We start from the raw sequence: 23,479 nt of genomic DNA, 5'->3' as shown, positions 1-23,479 counted from the left end.
ACCCGAGAGGAGTTCTGTCTTATCAACTAGTGCTTCTTTTTCTTTTTGCCCCTTGTTAGATAGACATGCCTGGTTCTTCGTTTCCAAGTTTTTGAAGCCTCCCATGCAGCTTAGAACAACTTCTTTCCCATGAAACTTAAAGCAAGTATCCCAGGTGTGCTTTGGCTTCTTACAGTAAGTACACCATAGGCCTTCTCTATGGATGGTTCTAGATTGGGCCCCTGCTGTCCCAGCCCTAAACCTTGCTCCTTCTCCTTTGTTTGTCACCATGGCTGAACTCTCTAAACTATTTTCACTAAGCATAGCAATCCTCCTATTCTCTTCACTTCTAACTATAGCAAACACCTCATTAAGAGACTGGAGTTTCTCTCTACCCAGGATTTGCACCCTTACTTGGTCAAATTCTAAGTTAAGACCAACTAGGAATTCCACAATTCTCTCTTTCAAATATTCGGCTAAAAGATGAAGCATCCACACTGCATACCATTTTGATATTTTGATAATGATTTAACTCTAGCCACAATCCATTCATCCGGTTATAATATTCTGTAACAGTCATTCCCCCTTGTTTAGTATTACTAATCTTGGTTTTAACCTCAAAAATTACTGAGGCATCTTGGGTCTTAGAATAAGTTTGCTTCACAGTCTCCCAAATCTCTTTTGTTGAAGCTAACAACATGTAGTTCTTGCTTATCTTTGGTTGCATGGCATTCCAGAGTCTTGACATAATCTGGGAATCCTCAATGTCCCATGCTGGGAATGTGGGGTTAGCAGCGTTTGGAGGAGGTGCAGTCAAATGATTGATCTTCCCACGACCCTTGACGAAAGTCCTCACCAACTAGGCTCATTGCAGGTAGTTTCTACCATCTATACGGTAGAATTGATAAATGCTAGGCAACTCTCCTGCTACTGCTCCATTTCCAACTTTGGTTGGCTAATCCACTGGTGTGGATTCTCTAGTTGCCATGTAGGGGGTGACTTCTGAGATCTAGGACATTATTTCCCTTATCATCGAGTAAGAATCAAGGCAGCAATGAAGGCTAGGATTAATGCTAACAAGCACAGAAAAAGATGTGCAATGAAGGCACACTAAGGTTTAGGAGGTATCGGTGACTCTGATACCATGTAAAATACTGAAAGGAATAATTTCATTCATAACTCAATATGTACATGATTAGTCCTCTTATAGAGGAAGAACAAATACAACATAGGAAACACATATATCACACAAGAAAGGAAAGATATATGTACAGTATTTAGGGAAATTTCCTAATCCTGATTTAGGCATGTATCCTAAAATAGATTTGTGAACTTCTAATTTAGAAACTCCTAGATATATTAGCCAGCACACCCTATGCCTATTTTCCTATCCTTCCACATATTCATAGGAACCGATAACTTTTTTTGGGGGGGTTTTGGGATTTTGGGTGGGGGGGAGGAGACCAGCTCACTTGTATCCCCCAGTTGAGATAGACGTATAGCAACAATTCATCGGGGGTTTTCTTGGGTGGGATAAATTTGCTCAAGTCACATCTTGGCCCAGGGCTATTCTGTTCAAGGAGGAATCAAAAACAACCATGCCATGAATAGTGACACTGGTTATGTTAGTTTTAACAAGTAATTTAAAAGAAATTAGTCCTATTTTGATTCTGATTTATTGTGGAAAGATCACAGCAAATAGCTCCAACCTATTAGAAGTACTCTTTCCAAGGACTGGATCAACTCTAATATTTCATTTTGGAGTAAAATTGCAAATATAAGTAAGTTATGTTTCCATCTAAATATGATGATTTTCGAATAAAATCTCAACATAACCAAACCCCCCCCCCCCCCCCCCAAAAAAAAAAAAAAAAAAAAAAAAAAACAAGAGCTAACAAGAGAGGATTATGTATTACAATCACCAACTTCTGTCGTCATCATTATCTCCACAAGCCTTAACCCCACCAAGGTCAACTAATCATATCCTCTTTAAGGATAGAGCTGTCAATGGATCACTTGACCCGATGATCCAACCCGAATTTGACACAAAATTAGTGAGTTTGGGTCGACCTTTAATAGGTTTAGGGTCGACTCGATAAGAGTTTATTGGGTTCGGGTTGATAATAGGTTAACCCAAAAATGACCTGATAGGAAGACAGGTTTAAAAGGGTTGACACGAAACCCAAAACCAAAATTGACTTGTTATGACCCATTAATTAAAATATCTATTAATTTCTGGCATGCCCTTTAACAACTTTTCTAATTTTCATTCTTTCACTTTTTGCCAAGTCATTTTTCATACAAGACTTTAATATTTTGATTATGTTCCAACTTGTATCATGGATGAAGGATGTATTGTTCTTAGTTTGTCTTGACTATTTTGTATTGTTAAGAAAAATTAGAACGAAACTAATTACTTAATCAATAATTTGTGGGTTACTTTATTTTATTTTTAGTTTTAATATTTTGATTAGTATTTAAATTCAAATAAGTACTTAAACAAGTCAGTGGGTCAACCTGATCTGTACATGTTAACGTTAATAGGCATTTAACAATTTAACCTGTTTACCTATTTAGTTAACATGTCCAGGTTCAAGTTGAAGGTTCTTAACCCAATAAGTTAACAGATCAACTTCAGGTTGAACCTTAACAAATCATGACCCGTTAGTAACCCGACTCGAACCCAGCCTATTTACCTATTTTGACACCCCTATGTAAGGCTATTATATCCCTCATCATGCCTAAAAATTTCCTATCAATATCTTTGTTTTCGACCTTATTTGTTAAAAATTTCCTTTCTTCCATCCACTCTCCTCGTATGTGTATCTATTGGGCTGCTTCTCAAATGTCCAAACCGTCTCAATCATGACCAACTTCTATCACTATCATCATCAATTGCATCTTATCCTAACCAAGTTAGGTCAATAGTATGACATTCATAACGTCAACTGACTTCTAAAAGTCACATTGACAATTCAAATTCATACAAAAAGAACAATGTGACAAAATTTTATGTTGGATGCCCTTCCTAATGTAACCCTCTACTAAGGAGACAATGAGATAAAGTTTCAAGTTTCAACATTATTTTCATATGGAAAAGTTCCATGAGATGGCAATGAATGAAAATAATTGATATGATTGTGTTCCATCACAAGGTTGATATTGTGAAACCAAAGAAAGATATATATGTTTCATTAACAAATTACTATCTTCAAATATTTTAGATAAGTGTTATCAAGAATGTATAAATTTCCTGTTTGCATTGAAGATTGAAAACTTGGTATTCACTTATCCAATTTATTTTGCAAATCTCGTAATTCCATACAAAAGTTTCAGACTTTCAGCCTATGCAGATATGCTACACGAACTTGAGACGGGTAGGCATGGACATTTTTACGTGCCAATTTCATCTAATTCTCATGCCCAAGCACACAGCTAGATCTCATATTTCTCAATTAACTATTTTGTTTCCTTAGAATATCATAAACCTCTCATTCAAATATAGAGTATTCATGCATAAAACATGAATGCCGAGCATAGTTCTCATGTAAGCTCCATATTTAGTTATACTTAATGGGTGCATCTTCAACTAGGAATTTTCCATCATCATTATTATTCTTTGATAAACAAATGTATTAAAGATGAAGCACCGTAAACCCTAAAAATAAACAAAAGAAAGGCCATATATCTGAAGGCCTATAAAAGTCTTCCAAAAGCTAAGTGAAAGAGGAATCAACCCCAACCACAAACAATGGGACACAAGAACAGTTACACCTTCAACTGATGAAAAGGCCTCTCTGCTCCACCAAAATCTCTTTTGGTTCTCTCCTCCTACAAGCTCCACATCAGACAAAAGGGAGCTTCAAACCAAACATGTGTCTAGCCCCTCGAGGGGCACCCATACACCAAGAGTATCAAAAATCAACCATGGACAAAGCCACAAAGGCATTATCCCATGTACATAGAGAAGAGATGAGACCAAACCCAAACATCAAACACACACCTAGGCAATGAACCAAAGATGATCCACAGATTCTACCCACTGTTCTTGTACAACAATCCATTTCCTCACTCTCAAATTATTAGTGATGAAAATGGCACCATGGGTGGCAGATGAAGAAGGAAGCTTTGGAGGGAATTGATTCCCCAGGTCAAAAGGCACACTGTAAATAAAATATACTGAAAAGGATCCGCTCCCAAAGGCCACCAATTCATATGTCCTCCCCTTCCCCTAAAACAGACTGAACCTAAAGAGTAACAGAAAAGCTATCATAGAGTTGATCTTCCAATCCTGCAGATTAGATCTAAAGCCATGCGCTCCAGATAATGCTATCAAATGACAAAAGGAAGCACTCAGAATGGGGTCCCTAGACCTAGCCTACTAGAAGGGATCCAAGTTAAATTTTGCACAAGGGCCTGTACGGCTGTACCCCATGCCAACTATCCAACCAACATCTAACTTAAGCCCCATTCATACCCCATGCCAACTATCCAACCAACATCTAACTTAAGCCCCATTCTCTTAACTGAGTTAACTTAAAGAACACATGCCAAATACCTATAATGCCTTGCCAAAGACCCAAACTGTTCATGCCCCTAGTGCTCCCCATGGACCATCCACCCCTTATGCTACTGTATTTACCCATGTTTACCCTGTTCCAAATACCATTTTCGTGCACAGCAAACCTCCAAAACTGCTTGTCCAAAGAGTTTGGTTAAAGAGATTGAGATTTCTGATCCCCAGGCCTCCACAAGCTACCAGGAAGCAAATCATATTGCAAGAGACAAACTGGTTCTTGAAACTAACCCAGGCCAGCTCAAATGCATCAGCGAACTACTTATATATTAAATACTAAAATATAAAACTTCATAAAGACAGTTTATTTTCCCATAAGCTGTCATATGGACTCCAGATCAGCTTGATTGTTTTCTTATGCTCCTGAATCAGAAACTAGTTCTCAAGCCAATCCCTTTAGAGTTATTCAAATCTATTAAACAAAGACATCAGATAAGTTACCAAAGAGGAAATAATGATCTGAATATGCATCATTATTTTCCATGGTTCAGGGACATTACTACGTCCAAGAGACCAATCTCTTCTCATACCTCTCTCCACTTCTATCTCTTTTTTTTTTTTGGTAACTGAAATATTGTTGGCAGTTGGATTTATCAGTTGATTTATTTCATTAATCTTTTGAGTTGTTGTAATCTAGTAGGGGTCCTAATTTATAGGAGAGTAATCAACTCCTATACATTAGGAGATTTGTTAGGAGGTTGAATAGTCTTAGAATTATTCAAGGATTAGGAGTATGTGTGTTATAAGTAAGATTGTATTAATTAGTTTTGATATATAAAAGATTAATTCTTGTTCTTTCACATGGTATCAAAGCCGATTGTCTAGGGTTCTATAGCCTTCATCGCTGCTATCTTTGGTAGTGCCTCTAGGGTTTTGTTTTTACCCTATCTAGCATTTATCGCCGTTGGCACTCTCCAACTTGGTTTTCAGCCGCCCAGCCATAGCCGCCTCTTCCCTATCTTCCCTTCTCCCGCATCTGTCGCACCTCCTCCATTACTGTCGTCGCCGAATCCACCTTCTATGAACAAATCGACCATCGCGCGCCCCCCAGTGTCGTTGCATCTCCTGCCGCCTTCTTCTCCTTTCTTTGTTTCCACCGTAATCACGCCGTTCTCTACCGCTGCCACAGATCTGAAGCAGCAACTGCTGCCCCCAGCCACCCCTATCTTCAACCTTGATTACTGCAAGTTGTCTCTAGCAAATGAATGGTAGAAAACTCATATTCTAGCGGGAACAGTGGAGAAGCAGCCACTGAAAATTATGTAGCAGGTGTTAGTTCGAGTGCCGGTATTGATTTTGGGGCAGGAGTAAATGAGCTTCTTGGAATGCTACTACCCTATCGATTGGATGGTAAAAACTACCTCCAATGGGCGCAACTGGTTCAAACTTTCCTCAAAGATCGAGGAAAACTCAGACATCTTACTTCTCTTCCTTCGGCAGCAACTGATCCCAATTTCCAGGTATGGGATATAGAGGATTCTCTTATTATGTCGTGGCTATGGAATGCCATGCAACCTGATTTGAGTAGGAATTATATGTTTCTAAGTACTGCTAGGGAAATCTGAGAAGTAGCTAAGTAAACCTACTCTAAAGTGCAAGATGCATCGGTTATATATGAAGTTAAAACCAAGATAAGTAGTACTAAACAAGGGGGGATGACTGTTACGGAGTACTACAATAGGATGAATAGCTTGTGGTTGGAATTGGATCAATACCAAAAAATTAAGATAGTGTGCAGTGCTGATGCTGCAACCCTTAATAAGATCATGGAAAGGGATAGAATTGTTGAATTTTTGGCTAGCCTTAACTCGGTTTTTGATCAAGGGTGCAGATTCTTGGCCGAGAGAAATTGCCCTCACTCAATGAGGTATTTGCAATGGTAAGTGAGGAAAATAGGCGGGCAGTGATGCTGCAGGGGGCATTCACTGATGGATCATCTTTATTGTCAAACAAAGGAGAAGGATCAAGGCAAAGAGGTGAAAAATCAAGGGCACAAGGGCGACCTAACAACAGAGAGGGACTTTGGTGTACATATTGCAAGAAACCTCGGCATACCCGAGATAATTGCTTCAAGCTCCACAGAAAGGAAGTAGTCCTAAGAAAAATGGGAGGATTCCCAAGCACAACTACTCGGCCTAGCACTCAATCCTATCTATCACACATGGGACAAGAAAAGGATGGAACTATGGAAAAGCTGGAGGAAAATTTTAGTTCAGATCTCACTCTTCTCAATAGTGAGGAAATCAACAAACTGAAATCTTTTTTAAAGACCATACAAGATGATGGCAACTGCTCCTTGGCTCATCAAGACCTTTCCAGTAAGCCCTTAGGTAAGTTTGTTTATTCTGTAATTTTTCCAGCATCAAACACTGATAGGAATGATACTTGGATCTTGGATTCCGAAGCTACAAACCATATGACACCTAACTCCCATGTGTTTACTACCTATCAACCCCTTAGGGCCACAAAACAAATCTGCATTGCTAATGGCAGAACAGTCCCTATAATCAAACATGGCAGTGTTTATCTAAGCCCAAACATAACCCTTAACCATGTTCTTCATGTGCCCCAATTATCAGCCAACCTCCTCTCTATCTCTCAACTCACAAGAAACCTATACTGCCATGCTGTTTTTTCTACTAAGGTGTGAGTTTCAAGCAATGAAAACCGGGAGGAGGATTGGGGCTGCTAGGGAAACAAATGGGTTGTATTGCTTGACAAGGAAAGCAACAAAGAACCAGCAACCAGTGGCTTGCTCCTCTCAAATTACAACCATCACCAAAGCTGCATCACTACCGGTTGGGTCACCCACCATTTTCTTTATTGAAATCTATGTTTCCAACTTTATTTCTTCCTTTAGATCCTAGTACTCTTCATTGTGATGTATGTGTTATATCCAAACAACATTGTGTGTCTTACCCAATTAGCAATAAACTCCATTCTATTCCATTTGCATTAATTCATTCTGATATATAGGGTCCTTACAAAATTCCTACCTATTCTGGGACACGTTGGTTTATCTCATTTATCGATGATTGTACTCAAATGACATGGGTTTTTTCGCTAAAAGACAAAGCAACCATCCAAACAATCTTACCAAGCTTCTGTAAAATGATAACGACTCAATTTGGAACTCCCATAAAGAAATTTCGAACCGACAATGCTCGAGATTATTTTAACTCTTATATAAACCACTTTTTCCTACAAGAAGGGATCGTCCATAAATCTTCTTGTGTGGATACTCCACAACAAAATGGAGTAGCTGAAAGGAAGATGAGACATCTCCTTAATGTAGCTCGAGCATTGCTTAACATCATACCATACCTAAAATCTTTTGGGGAGAGGCTGTCCTTACGGCCACATTTCTTATTAACAGCATGCCTACCAAAGTTCTAAACCAATAAAGTCCTCTTTCTTGCCTCACTACTTACTTTCCTGACTCTAATTTCCACACCACTCTTCCTCTTAGAGTATTTGGGTATGTTTCCTTCGTTCATATTTCCAAATCCTCTCGGGATAAGCTTGATCCAAGAACTGTGAAGTGTGTCTTTCTTGGGTATTCCCCCACACAAAAAGGATATAAATGCTATCATCCTCACACTCGCAAGCTCTATGTCTCTAAGGATGTCACATTTGTCGAGACTGTTAAAGATTGTCTAGAGTTAGTGATAGGTTAAATAAACAGTTTTGTATGCGATTTTCAGTACTTGATAGGCGGGTGGCTTTCTTGTAATAATTTGTTATTAATGGAGGGCAAAACCGATAATATCATAACCGGCCCTAGGTAATATCACCTTATTCTCTATAAATAGGGTAGGGGGGCTGAGGGATAGAGAACCGCATGTTCTCTTCTGTTTTTGCGAGAGCCTAGAGAGTGAGAAAACTGTGAATTAGAATAGGCTTATTCATTCTTGGAAGGCTTGTATTGTGAGAGAGAGAAGAGGGAAGTTTTGTACTATTTTCATCAAATAAATAAGGCTTCTCGATGGTGGTTTCAATGCTAGATGTAGTGTCAATTCAATTGGTATGAACCAGGATAAAAGGTTGTCTTCTTATATGGTTTGAATGTTTCTTTCTTGTTCTGTTCTTACTTAAATTCTGTTCTTTATTGATTGTTTGTGTTGTGGTGTGTTGGGCGATGAGTTGTGAGTGTTTGGAGGGGTGTTTGATCGGTTTATTGGAGGGTTTAAAGGTTACCAGTGCTCCCAATTTATAACAAATTGGTATCAGAGCTAGGCCTCTCATCAAGAACTATCAAGAACTTAGAATTTCATCACATACCCACAGGAATGGCTTCTATAGCCTTTGCCGCACGGTATGATGTTGAGAAATTTGATGGCCAAAATGATTTTAGCCTATGGAAGATGAAGATAAGAGTCCTTTTGGGAAATCTTGGACTAGAGGAAGCCTTAGAGGCTAAAAAGCCTATGCCCGAAACCCTAACTGAAGTCCAAAAAGAGGAAATTAGGGATAGGAGAAAAGAAACCAGCAAAAGAGCCTTTAACACCCTTATTCTAAGCCTAGGAGACAAAGTCTTGCGAAAGGTGTCAAAGATGTCAACCACGGAGGAGCTTTGGAATAGGTTAGATTCACTTTATATGACTAAAACCCTCTCCAACCTGCTGTTCTTGAAAACAAAATTCTTTTATTTCAAGATGAGTGAAAATCAAAGGTTGCAAGATCATATGGACAGTTTTAATAAACTGTGTTTGGATCTTGAGAATATAAATATTAAGTATGAATATGAGGATAAGACTTTGGTCTTATTGCACTCTCTTCCTAAGTCCTATGAAACCTTTGTGGATATCTTGAAACATGGAAGAGATAAGTTGACCCTAGATGATGTGATAGGAGCTTTGAATTCCAAGGATTTGCAGCACAAAGTAGAGTCCCAGAAATCTACCATAGAAGCTTTGGCAGTGAACTCCAGAACAGAAAAAGGAGACCCTAGTTTTAAAGGTAGGTCTTGGTCTAAGTCTAGGAGTGACAATAAAGTGATTAAATGTTTTCATTGCCATGAAGAAGGGCATATGAAGAAGAATTGCCCAAATAGGAAGAAAGAATCCCAAGAAAGAACCAGCCCCAAATGTTCAAACACCATGTGTGGTTTTGGCTATGAGAGTGTGGATGTCCTATAGTCTTTCTAGGCATGAAGAAAAAATAGCATAGGTCCTAGGGTTAGGGTGTAATTCTCATAGGAAAAGGGTTTTTTTTTTTACCCATAGAGACATGGTGGAGGGGAAATGGTTTGTCTAGGCAACAACTAAGGTCAAGGAAATTGGAGATGGGAGAAATTAGGATGCATGGTGGAGCTGTTCCAAATTATTAGAATCTGTAAAATATGTCCCTGTTTTTTAATAAAAAGCCTAATGTCCTTACGAATAATTAGATAGTGAGAATTGGAGTCCTAAGAGTTGCTAGGATCTCTTAGAGAGATGGAAGCAACCCTCAAGAATAGAGGATATGTGGTGCATGCTTGCAGGTTTTGTGGATAAGCTGCAGCCACTAAGGATAGCCTATGATAAGTTAGGTTAGGTCATTTCTTGAGGATAGCTCACAATGGTGAGCAAGAATTAGGAAAGGTATCTAAGGCTAGAGATATTACAGGATGGGAAAATTTGCAGGTGTATAGGAATAGGAACCATGTAGTTTTGTCTAGATCTCCAAACGTAGAAGTCTCCAAAATCAGTAAATCCCATTAGAAATCAGTTTCTAGGATGTTTTGGGAACCTATCTAGGCCTTGTCTCATGGTGGAGCTAGGTGAAGTGTACCTAGTAGTGATGGTGTGTCCCTAAGGAATTCCCAAGCGTATATCAGCTTGCTGGAATTAAGTATGAGCTTGCTGGAAATTGCTTCTGGTGTGAAAGGCTAGGTGGAGTAGAGTTGTGGAATAGGTATGCCTAGGTCTTCTAAAGCTAGGGTTCTTACCTATGTGGGAAAGCTCTACCAATAGGACATAAAATTAGCTGTTTCTAAGTGCAAGGGATGAAATCTGGGATGCTGTGTAAAGAAAACAGCAAGGAGAAACCTTTGGGAATGTCCAAAACTAGCCTATGAACCAGGATATAGCAATAGGGAAATCTGGAAAATGTTTTGGTCATATTCATTGTGTAAGCATGGTGGATTGTGAGAGGGAGAAAGCTAGTGTTTAAGATGGTTTTGGCTCTTGCAGTGAGGATCCTTGTGAACAGTGAGGAAAAATGGTGTGTGCAAGTGTGTACTTGTATGGTGTAGCCATTATTGATCAAAAGTCCAGATTAAGCAAGGAAAGGGAAGGAGAATCATATTGTAGGAAATGAGCAAGGGAATAAAAGGTCTAGTGTTGCCTAGGATGGGTAAAAGATAGAACCACTAGTAATCTACCAGTGAGGTATGGAATGTTAGGTTTGAAGGATGCTTAGGCTCAGGTTTGAGTGCTAAGGAGTAGGCTGGAAAATAGAACCTCTTGTATAAGAAGAGGTGATGCACTCTTGTCCAAATGAATAGCATGGAGCCATGTAAATTTGGGGAGAATGTTGGTCTTAGATGAAAGATCCCTTATTTTAAAGGGGTGGAGTGCTGTGAAGTGTCTATTTGAGAATTAAGGAAGGTGCTGGAAATGGGGAAAAGTCTAGGAAAAATGCGAGACAAATGGCCATTGTGTAAAGCAGCACATGCAGGCTTAATTTGGATCAAATAGGTATAACTAACAGCCATTATCCATGTGGAAACTAAGGGAAAAGTGATCTTATAGTATAGCCAAGGGATAAGAGGCTAGAGGGAAAGGTAACTAGGTAAGCAAGGATTGGTTGCTTAGAAGGTCTCTCTAGGTATGAGGTATGATAGTAGTTCCTTAGGTAAGATATAAGATTGGAAGAGTCCAAAAGGGTTAAAATTGAGTGCATAAGGAAGCTGTGAATATTTCAGTGGTATGCATAGTATATTGATAGGCAGCTTTATTAGTATTTTCTCCGAAATAGAACTCTCAAAGTGTAGCTGAGTGTTTAGATCAGTGTTTGAGAGTGTGGGAGGAAGGATAAGCTGGGAAATACTAAGGCATAGAGATTGGAATAGGGTTTGGACAGCTTAAGGCAGCCTAGGTTACCCTAATCGTAAGCACATCTTAGTAGACTAGTAGGTAGAGATGAGCAGTCCTGTTTGTTTGAAGCAAACATAAGAAGGGAAGACAGCTATAAATCCAAAAAGACCAAATATGGGAGCTAGAAGTAAGTTTAGCAGTGATAAGGTCTATCCGGGTGGGGTACACTGGTGTTGTGATGCTGTATAAAAGTTTGGTCACTTTGGGATTAATGAGTAACATTGAGTATGGATTTGGTTTATGGTGGAGTGTATGTAGACACCATGTAGAGACCAATCATATTGATGTTAGGAATATATTCATAAGGAAGACCCTTGAGGAGGTAGATAATTCTAATGAGAGTTGCAAGTTTAGTTAAGTTAAGTGCAGCTGAAAGTATTGTCCTAGGTGATCCATTGGTGAAATTTACAGCATTGTATTTGATTTTCTTAATGTTTGTTGATTGATTTGATGAGCAGGTTATCATGCAGGAAACCAAAGAAAGAGCAAGCCAAAAGTTTTTGATGGATGAAGATGGAAGTTATCACACTCAAGACAATGGTGGAGATTTGTTAAAGATTGTCTAGAGTTAGTGATAGGTTAAATAAGCAGTTTTGTATGCGGTTTTCAGTACTTGATAGGCGGGTGGCTTTCTTGTAATAATTAGTTATTAATGGAGGACAAAACCGATAATATCATAACCGGCCCTAAGTAATATCACCCTATTCTCTATAAATAGGGTAAGGGGGCTGAGGGATAGAGAACCGCATGTTCTCTTCTGTTTTTGCGAGAGCCTAGAGAGTGAGAAAGCTGTGAATTAGAATAGGCTTATTCATTCTTGGAAGGCTTGTATCATGAGAGAAAGAAGATGGAAGTTTTGTACTGTTTTCATGAAATAAAGAAGGCTTCTTGGTGGTGGTTTCAAGGCTGGATGTAGTGCCAACTCAATTGGCATGAACTAGGATAAAAGGTTGTCTTCTTATATGGTTTGAATGTTTCTTTCTTGTTTTGTTCTTACTTAAATTCTGTTCTTTATTGACTGTTTGTGTTGTGGTGTGTTGGGCGGTGAGTTGTGTGTGTTTGGAGGGATGTTTGATCGATTTCTTGGAGGGTTTAAAGGCTGCCAATGCTCCCAATTTATAACAGACTACTCCATTCTTTGGGTCTACCCAAGCTGGTCACCAGGGGGAGACTTCCTATGGTGAGTCGAGTGACATCTTCTTTCCTCTACCATCTTCCTAGTCCACTTTTCAGCTTAATGCCAATCCTCATTCGGTCTCTAGTGAGCCTAGTCATGCCTCTAATCCTAACCCTACAGCCAGTCTATCTCCCCAGCACTCAAACAGCCTTAAGCCTTAACCATGGAGATGATCAGGCCAAATTTGATGAGCAAGAAGCCTGCCAGTGGCTGCAAGGAAGATACAAAGGGTCTCCCTATATATAAACAAAAACAGCCAAGCCTAGAAGACCAGCAAGCTCCAAACTCCTCTCCCATTCAAAGCCAGGATCACATGCAGACAATACCTCCAGCCTCTATCGGCCAAATCCTTGATGATATCGACCTTCCCATAACTCTTAGGAAGGGAGTTAGAAGCTGCACCACCCAATGGCCAATTACCTATCCTATCATGGCCTCTCCCAAAACCATAAAAGCTTCCTAACATCTCTAGATTCAATTATCATTCCAAAATCAGTAACTGAGACTCTAAAAAATCAGAATTGGAAGCTTGCTATGCTTGAGGAAATGAGGGCTTTAAAAAGGAACCATACATGGGATATTGTGGACAAACCTAAGGGAGTTAATCCAGTGGGGTGTAGATGAGTTTTTAATGTCAAGTATAAGGCCGATGAGACACTTGAGAGGTATAAGGCAAGGCAGGTAGCTAAAGGCTACACTCAATCATATGGGATTGACTACCGAGAGACATTTACATCACTGGCAAAGATGACCACAGTTCATATTCTCCAGTCATTGGCAGCCTCATTTGGGTGGAATCTATAACAAGTAGATGTTAAAAATGCGTTTCTCCATGGAGATTTAGAAAAGAAAGTGTTTATGGATTTACCACCAGGATTTCATAAGGGACTCAGTGGGAAGGTATATTGGCTAAATAAGGCCTTATATGGGCTCAAACAATCCCCTAAGGCTTGGTTTGAGCAGTTATCTAAAGCCATGCATACTATCGGTTACAATCAAAGTTGGGGGGACCATACCTTATTCATCAAACACTCGACAAGAGGAAAAGTTACTGTGCTACTAGTATATGTGGATGACATGAAAGTAACTGGCAATGATGAAAGAGAACAGGCAAAGCTTAAAGAAAGGTTAGCTAAGGAATTTGAAATCAAAGACCTGAGTGTGCTCAAGTATTTTTTGGGAATTGAAGTAGCTTATTATAAGGCAGGTATTTTGCTCTCTCAAAGGAAATATGTACTTGATTTATTAATTAAAATAAAATTGATAGAAGGAAAAGGGGCAAAAATTCCTATTGAACCTAACTACAAGCTATGGAACAACCCTACTAGCAAGTTTATAGACAAAGGAAGGTATCAACGACTAGTTGAAAGATTGATATATCTCTCTCACACAAGACCAGATATTGTCTTTCCTGGCAGCTTGGTAAGTCAATTCATGCACGACCCAACTGAGGAGCATATGCTAGCGGTTAGAAAAATCTTGTGTTATCTCAAGGCTACTCCAGGTAAAGGGATCCTATTTAAAGCAGGAAATAAATTAAACATTCAAGGTTTTTCAAATGTAGATTATGCAGGGTCCATAACTGATAAAAGATCTACAAGTGGCTACTATGTATTCCTAGGAGGGAATCTGGTATCCTGGAGAAGCAAGAAGAAAGTGTTGTGGCAAGATCAAGTACAGAGACAGAATTTAGGGCTATGGCCCTTGCTTTATGCGAAATTCTAAGCCTACGAATTGTTCTTGATGATCTAAGAATTTTAGTCCAAGACACAGTTAAGTTGTGGTGTGATAACCAGTCAGTAATCAGTATAACACATAATCCAATCCAACATGACTGGACTAAGCATGTTAAGATAGACAGGCACTTCATAAAAGAGAAGTTGAAAGCTGAACTCATTCCCCTACCATATGTTCCATTAGAGAAACAAGTTGCTAATATATTAATAAAAGGGTTGCCAGTAAAAAGATTTGAAGATCTAGTAAGCAAGTTAGGAATGTGGGATATCCATTCTCCAGCTTGAGGGGGGAGTGTTGGCAGTTAGATTTATCAGTTGATTTATTTATTAATGATTTGAGTTGTTGTAATCTAGTAGGGGTCCTAATTTATAGGAGAGTAATCAACTCCTATAGATGAGGAGAATTGTTAGGAGTTGAATAGTCTTAGAATTCTTCAAGGATTAGGAGTATGTGTGTTATAAGTAAGATTGTATTAATTAGTTTTGATATATGAAAGATTAATTCTTGTTCTTTCACAAATATATATATATAAGGGGGGGTGTTGAGAAAAAAAAGCTACCTTAAGGGGAAAACCCAGTACAAAAAGACTAAATGTCAATCAAAATATATATCCCATCAAGAGAATAAACGAAGGAATAAAAGAAACAAGGTGTCAACCAAGACAATAAGAAAAAGGAAATAATAACAGATCCCTTAAACCCAAGAATGGAATGCCCCAGACCATCAAATCCTCTACTATTTCTCTCCATCCAAAGGTGGCACACAGCAGGGAAAAGAACGAAAGAAATATAGCAAGTAGTCATAAGTGTTTATGCTCTGAGGATGGTTAAACATGATGCCAAATGAATAAAAAATCAAACAGTGAATATCGAAAACTACGAAGATAAGGCCCCAAATTTCTCCGGAACCAAAACAATGACAGATCAAGTCATCGAGAGACTCACGACTCTCCTCGCATAAGAGCCACAAATCAACCACTAGGCTATCTATTTGTCAAGTCCGGAGGATCTAACTAAAGGATTCTCGAACAATAGGCTGATCGAGAGAGTTGGGAGAGGGAAATCAGAGAGAATTGAGGGAGAAAGAGAGAGGATTTCAGAGAATTAAGTTGTAATATTGCCTGAAAAATGCCGAGAGAGAGAGAGTACCCATATATAGTTGGGATACTAGCCCCTCACGTGCGGTAACCGTTTACATCATTGGGGAATGTACAAGCTGCCACAACAACAACAAATTCTGTACCATACCCCTACAACCACTAACTAACTCGCACCTAGATTCTTCTTTTATTACATTTAGTTTCTCCATTACATTTAATTGCTATACTACCCCTTATATCACGCAGTATGTGACAATTACCCTGCCCTACAAAACTTTTCTTGTCCTTAAGAAACGTGGAGGAGGCTAGCCACGCGAGGGAACTGGTTAAGGATGTCCGGAAGATACTCTCATGTGTTATTCTCCAAGTGTAGATCAGAACACTTAATGAGAACTTGGGTAATTAGGGCTCCCTATCTGTAGATCACCCTTCTGTCAAGTATAGTTATAGGCTCCCGAATAGGAGCTTCAGCCTGGGGAAGAGTTGGTAAGATGGAGTTTGCTAGTTGTGCCTCTACTGCCTTCTTAAGGAGTGAAACATGGAACACCAGATGCATATTAGAACCCTCTGGCAACTGTAACTGATATGCAACTGTTCCCACCCTTGCAGTAATTGGAAAGGGACCATAGAACCTTGGATGTAGTTTGGAGCCGGAGTGAGGAAGTAGGGTTCTTAGGTGTCCTGACTTCAGCTTTAGATACACGATGTCACCTACCTAAAATTCCCTCTCACTCCTCTTGTCTGTAAATTGTTTCGTCCAATTTTGGGAATTAGCTAGCTCCTCCTTAATCACCTGCATAGCCTATTGCCTCTGTTGTAGGTATGCATCGAGGGCTGCCATAGTTGAGTTGTCTCCCACATATGGCAGTAGGGGTGGTTTGTAACTATAAAGGGCTTCAAAGGGGGACCTTTTTATGGTTGAATGGTGGTTGGAATTGTACCACCATTGAGGCAACGGAAGCCATTTGTGCCATGTCTTTGGTTGAAGGAAACAAGTACACCTGAGATATATCTCCAAGCACTGATTAACCCTTTCGATTTGCTCGTCCGATTTAGGGTGGTGAGCACTGGACATCTTTAGTTTCACCCCCAATAATCCCATCAACTCCTTTCACAGTAGGCTAGTAAAGATTTTGTCTCTGTCTGATACTATAGCCGTAGGTGTCCCATGTAGTTTAACCACTTAGTCTAAGAACATTTTGGCCACCTCTTGGGCAGTGTATGGATGAACCAAACCCATAAAATGCCCATATTTGGTGAAGCGATCCACCACTACCATAATGCAGTCTCTACCTTATGATTTGGGCAGCCCCTCTATAAAGTCCATTGAGATATCCTCCCATGGACCCCCAAAGATATTCATAGGTTGGTGTAGCCCGAGTGTTGTCGCATTCTTTGACTTGCACTGCCTACAAGTGTCACATCTCATTACAAATTCCATAACATCTTTCTTAAGTCCTGGCCATTTGAAGAGCTATTTGACTCGATGGTATGTGTTTACAATACTCGAGTGTCCCCCGATGGGAGAGGCATGCAGTGCCTCTACTATCCTCTTTTTTAGTGCCTCCTCTTCCCCAATCACCAGTTTCCCTTAGCATCTAATCATCCCATTTGTTAGAGTGTAACCCAATTTAGATGAAGGGTCAACCTCTAACTGTTGCAGGACCTCCCGGGTCTTCTCACTTGATGTATAGCTAGCAGCCACCTCTTGGCACCAATCTAGGACAATGGTTGTGATTGCAGCTACACTCCCCTCTTCAAAACACCTGGATAAAGCATCCGCTGCTATGTTTTCCTTACCCTTCCTATATTGAATCACATAGTCCAAACCCATTAATTTAGTCATACATTTTCGTTGTAACTGTTCAATGATGATGGCGACACAAGAGTTAGATTGGGACATCTTAGTAACTCCGAAGGGAACGTGAGCTATACATTTTATCGACGCATAAGTCCAAATGAAATAAGATAAGCATTAAAAAAGATGAAAAATCATAAGGCGGTGGGACCGGATAATATACCAATAGAAGCATGGAAATGCATGGGAGAAGAGGGTATCTCCTAGCTAACGAAATTATTTAACGCGATTCTTAAATCAAAAAAGATGTCAGGTGAGTGGAGGAAGAGTACTTTGATCCCTATATATAAGAACAAAGGAGATGTTCAAAACTGTGAAAATTACAGAAGAATTAAGTTAATGAGCCATACCATGAAACTCTGGGAGAGAGTAATACAGCAGAGGCTCAGAAAAGAAACAGAGGTCTCAGAAAATCAGTTTGGTTTCATGCCCGGTAGGTCAACAATGGAAGCTATATACCTACTGAGGCGCCTAACGGAAAGGTATCGGGATCATCAGAAGAACCTACATATAGTGTTTATAGATCTAGAAAATGCCTATGATAAGATCCCTAGAGAAGTATTATGGAGGGTTTTAGAGAATAAAGGAGTCCGAATAGTCTATATACAAGCCCTTAAGGACATGTATCATGGTGCAGAGACAAGGGTCAGAACATGTGGAGGGGATACTGAACCGTTTAAAATTACAATAAGATTGCATTAAGGTTCTGCACTAAGTACACACTTATTTGCTTTAGTAATGGATAAACTCACTAAAGATATTCAGACAAATGTGCCATGGTGTATGCTATTTGCAGACGACATAGTGTTGGTGGATGAAACAAAAGAAAGAGTGAACACTAAGCTTGAGTTATGGAGAAACAATTTAGAATCTAAGGGATTTAAATTAAGTAGAAAGAAAACAGAATATATGGAATGTAAATTTAGTAAGAATGCAAGAGTAGAGGATGTTATAATAAAATTGGAAGACCAAATCTTACAAAGAAAAGACCATTTTCGATATTTGGGATCAGTGATTCAAAAAGATGGAGAAATTCACGAGGATGTCACACATAAAATTAAGGCAGGTTGGCTAAAATGGAAAAATGCATCGAGGGTGTTATGTGATGATAAAATCCCATTAAAATTGAAAGGAAAATTCTATAGGACAGCTATAAGACCAGTTTTGTTGTACGGCTCAGAATGTTGGGCAGTCAAATACCAACATGAGCAAAAGACGAGTGTAGCAGAGATGAGGATGTTAAAATGGATGTGCGGCCATACAAGAAAAGATAAAATTAGAAATGAAGTTATTTGTAATAAGATAGGAGTAATGCCAATAGAGGAGAAGATGAGAGAGATTAGACTAAGATGGTTTGGTCATGTGAGAAGGAGACCAAGAGACGCTCCTGTGAGGAGAGTTGATGAAATGGAACAATTAATCAAAAAAAGAGGTAGAGGCAGACCTAAGAAAACTTTGAGGGAAACATTAAAGTTTGATATGAAGTGTATGGATCTCAATGAAGATATGACAAAAGATAGAAATACATGGAAGTCTAGAATTCATGTAGCCGACCCCACATAGTGGGATAAAGGCTGGATATGTTGTTGTTGTTGTATTTTCGTTGTAACTGTGTATGCAGCTTCTGTTGTAGCAAAAATTTAAGGCTCTTGTGGTATGTCTTGATCACAAACCTTCCCCCCTCGAGATAATGACACCATTTCTCCATTGTCATTAGTATTGCTAGAAGCTTCTTTCCATAGATGCTCAACCCTAGGTGTCTTGGGGCAAGGGCTTGGCTAAGAAACACTATAGTTCTGTCTTCTTGCACCAGGACTACTCCAATACCATTAGCACTCGCATCTATTTCTAAGATGAATTGCTTGTTAAAATCCGGCAGGCCTAAAGTTGGTACTTCACTCATGGCCTATTTGAGCTTACAAAAGGCTTCCTCTGCCTTAGAATCCCACCGAAATCCATCTTTCTTCAATAGGTCAGTAAGAGGTCGACTGATAATACCATACCCCTTAACAAACCGGCGATAGTACCCGGTTAATCCTAAAAATCCCCTCAATCCTTTCACATTGTGAGGCCTTGGCCAGGCCACCATTGTGGCCACCTTACTAGGGACAGTGCTCACCCCTGAACTAGATGTGATATGCCCTAGATATTTAACCTGCTACCTGGAAAAAATACACTTTGACTCCTTAACATATAGTTTATTGAGTCTAAGGATCTCAAAGGTAATTTTTAAGTGGTTTAGGTGTTGTACAAAGGTAGGGCTGTAAATTAAGATGTCATCAAAGAACACTAGGATGAATTTATGTAGGTATGGTTCAAATATTTTGTACATTAACGCCTGAAAGATTGCAGGGGCGTTAGTGAGGCCAAAGGGCATTACGAGGAACTCACAATGCCCTTGCTGAGTCTTAAAAGTTGTTTTAAGAATATCTTCAGACCGCATTCTGATTTGATGATAGCCTGATCGAAGGTCTAGTTTGGTTAAGACATAGGCATTTTTTAGCTCATCAAGTAGATCTTCCACAATTGGAATAGGAAACTTGTTTTTTATGGTCATGACATTGAGTTGACGGTAATCAATGCAAAACCTCAATGATCCATCCTTTTTCTTAACAAGTAATACCAGTGATGCAAAGGGACTATGGCTGGGTTGAATAATGGATTTTTGCAACATATCTTTGATGAGTTTCTCTATCTATGTTTTCTGTCTGGGAGGGCATCAGTAGGCTCTTAGGTTAACAGGCTCTACATTAGGCTTAAGATTGATAATATGGTCATAAGGTCTCTTTAGTGGTAGGGAACTTGGCCCAAAAAATAGGTCCTTAAATCCAATTAACAGCATGTTAAGAGAGTCAAATTCTTGTACCTACCATGGCTTATGAGAACTGCTGCCCACTGCCTCTACCAGATGACCCTCTTCTCCTTGTTCCCCGAGGGTGGATTCCATGGTATGGATAGAAAATAATTGAGCCACCTGTGATAACTTGCTCTTGAGCATCCTGTGCAGCCTCTTTCCCGAAATCATTTTACACACCCCTACTTCATGGATGCCCACTAGGGCCTTCCCCCTTCCCTCCTTCTCAAACGTGACCTCCATTTTATTGAAGTCAAAACTAATAGGACTGACCTCCTTCATCCAGTCCACTCCCAACACTACGTCACAACCTCCCAATTTCAACAGCCTTAAATCAACTACAAACTCTTCCCCATTCAACTCCCAGCAAAACCCCAAGCAAGATGACTGACTCACCACCTTGTTTCCGTTTGCTACGGTCACCGATAGTGGATGTGAATTAGAGACTTCACACTTCAACTTCTTGGCCATGGTTTCATCCAAAAAGTTGTGGGTACTCCCACTGTCAATGAGCACCAATATTGTGGCATTTCAAACTCTCCCCTCTACCTTAATAATCTTGCTATTTGCTAACCCCTTCAGTGCATGCAGGGATATCTCCCCTCTATCTTCTTCCTCCTTTTCCATACTCTCGTCCCCTTCTTCTTCTTCTTCGTCCTCTTCCGCTTCTAACAATAACAACTGTCGTTTACATTTATGCCTCACAAAGTACTTATCTTCCCCTATTTGCAGGTGGAGTCATTGTCGAAGGTAAGGCCAGGACATTCTTGCTACCTTGCCCTGCATCCCTGCCTATAGCCCTGTTTTTGGGGAGCCACCCTCCGGTACTCAACCCTTTCATCTGACTCCTTTGTTTCTTTAACATGGCCTCGATAGTCATCTCCTGCAGCCTTACACTATCAGTAGCCTGCTTAACTATCCGGGACTGCATCATCTTTACCATTGGTCTCCCATCTTCTCCTAATCCACTGATGAAACTTGATACAAAATATTCTTCAATTAGGTAGGGTTGGTGCATTACCATTAGCGATCTCAACTATTCGAACTTCAATTGATAGGCCAGCACCGTCCCATCCTACCTTAGCTTATTGAACTCCTCGATCACATCCCTCGAATCTCTGTCCCCAAATCTCGCACAAAGGTCCTCTGCAAATACATGCCAAGGACTCCCCTCCTTCGATGCGAGCCAACTCTAAAACCATGCATCTCCCATATCGTTCAAGCCCGCCACGGCCAAACTTACCTTCTGCTATTCTTGAACTTGATACAATGAGAACACCCTTTCACACCTCCTTATCTCCACCATCTTGGATTTTCACCCTCAAATAGTGGAATCTCCAATTTCGCCATTGGAAAATTTGGTTGGGTCCAGTTCGCCTGCACTCCATTCCTCCTATTTTCACCCAGGGTCTCTATTTCGAATTCAAAGTCCAAAGTTCCCCCCTGACATTGCTCCACTCCCACTCCAGGAAATATGGGCTCCGTACTTTCCCTAGGCAAAAATTCCAGCAACAGCCTCCCCAGCTGTTGTGATGCAAACACTCATCTGAACATTTGCGTCAGCTCCCAGTTTTCTTCACGCCACCTCCCCATCACCTGATGAATACGGGTATCCACCCCAGTTCCAATCGAGGGTTCCAAGGATCCCAGCCTCAACTGCATCTTTGCCATGGCTGTCGTCACTTGCTGCAATTGGGACTCCATCTGCTTCATTCGCATCCCATAAGCCATTGTGTCAATATAGTAGTATCCGCCTGACGCCAAAGAGCGAGCTTTGATACCAGATTATCAAGTCCAGAGGATTTGACTAAGGGATTCTCAAACAATAGGCTAATCGAGAGAGCTGGGAGAGGAAAATCAGAGAGAATTGAGGGAGAAAGAGAGAGGATTCCAGAGAATTAAGTTGTAATATTGCCTGAAAAATGCCGAGAGAGAGAGAGAGAGTACCCATATGTAGCTGGGATACTAGCCCCTCACGTGCGATAACCGTTTACATCATTGGGGAATGTACAAGCTGCCACAACAGCAACAAATTCTGTACCATACCCCTACAACCACTAACTAACTCGCGCCTAGATTCCTCTTTTAATACATTTAGTTCCTCCATTACATTTAATTGCTATACTACCCCTTATATCACGTGATACATGACACTATCATAAGAAAAGCACAAAGAGAAACATAGCAGAGAAAGAAAGCAATCTAAAATGGGGATTTCAATCTCCATACCCATCCTACTAATAGATTTGCTTCGATCATGAAAAGCATCATAACAACAGGATTATATATATATATATATCCATCCATGTACTAGCCTCCAAGCCATCCCTCCTCTCTGTGCCTGTCAGAGGATGATCCTGAAGCATCCCTAAGAATGTTGTCATCAAATAAGCCTTCCAATCTTGGAGATTGTCCTAAAACAAGAAGAGCAAGGAAGGAAGAAAGCACTCACCCACTGTCACCTCATGATTCGCAACCAAGCAAAAAACGTATGGACAACACCCCCCACCCCTCAGGAGCTGGTGTACGAGGGCTTATGCCCACAGCAACTATCTAACTGAAACCTAATACTTTCCCCATGCTTAACCTCAAAGCCCATGGTCCGACAAAAATGATGCCTTGCCAAAGCCCAAACTCAAAGGGTAAGGAAATGGAATCTGAACACAAACTATCCTAAGAGCTCCCATACTTTCCCCCACCTACCTTCCTCCAAAAGCTATCCCCCCCAAAAGAGCAAACCTCCAAAGTCACATACCGAAAAGGGCTTATTAAAGAGCAAAGATTAACACCCAACACACTGTTCCACCAAAAGACAAACATTTTCCCAGCTCAAAAATTAGCACTTGAATCATCCCCAATACCCCCAAAATAAAGTGCCTCTAAAACGTCTCTAACCCTAACATCTAATTTAGGCCCCAAAAAGAGAGACACCATATACAACAGGAGGCAAGACAAGGTGCTCTTATAATGGTAAGCCTCCCACCCTTTGTCAAATATTGCTCTTAGGGTTTCCACAAACCCTTCCATATCAACTTGGCCTTTGAAAATTGAACCAAGGAGAAATAAGTAGTGGGTAATTTTACTCAAAACTGTGCGCAGCACCAATAAAAATGGTCTCAC

At 40.1% G+C, this 23,479-nt stretch overlaps 1 protein-coding gene across 1 annotated transcript in view; it reads right to left on the bottom strand.

Annotated features, from left to right (window-relative positions):
* The window catches only part of LOC127801132 (brefeldin A-inhibited guanine nucleotide-exchange protein 1), a 42,630-nt gene that overhangs the window by 11,981 nt on the left and 7,170 nt on the right, over window positions 1–23,479 (bottom strand).

The sequence above is a fragment of the Diospyros lotus genome, chromosome 5, assembly GCF_014633365.1.
Source record: "Diospyros lotus cultivar Yz01 chromosome 5, ASM1463336v1, whole genome shotgun sequence".
In the NCBI taxonomy this organism is placed as follows: Eukaryota; Viridiplantae; Streptophyta; class Magnoliopsida; order Ericales; family Ebenaceae; genus Diospyros; species Diospyros lotus.
Note: the sequence above shows the minus strand (reverse complement) of the source record. Positions and strands in the feature narration are given on the sequence as shown.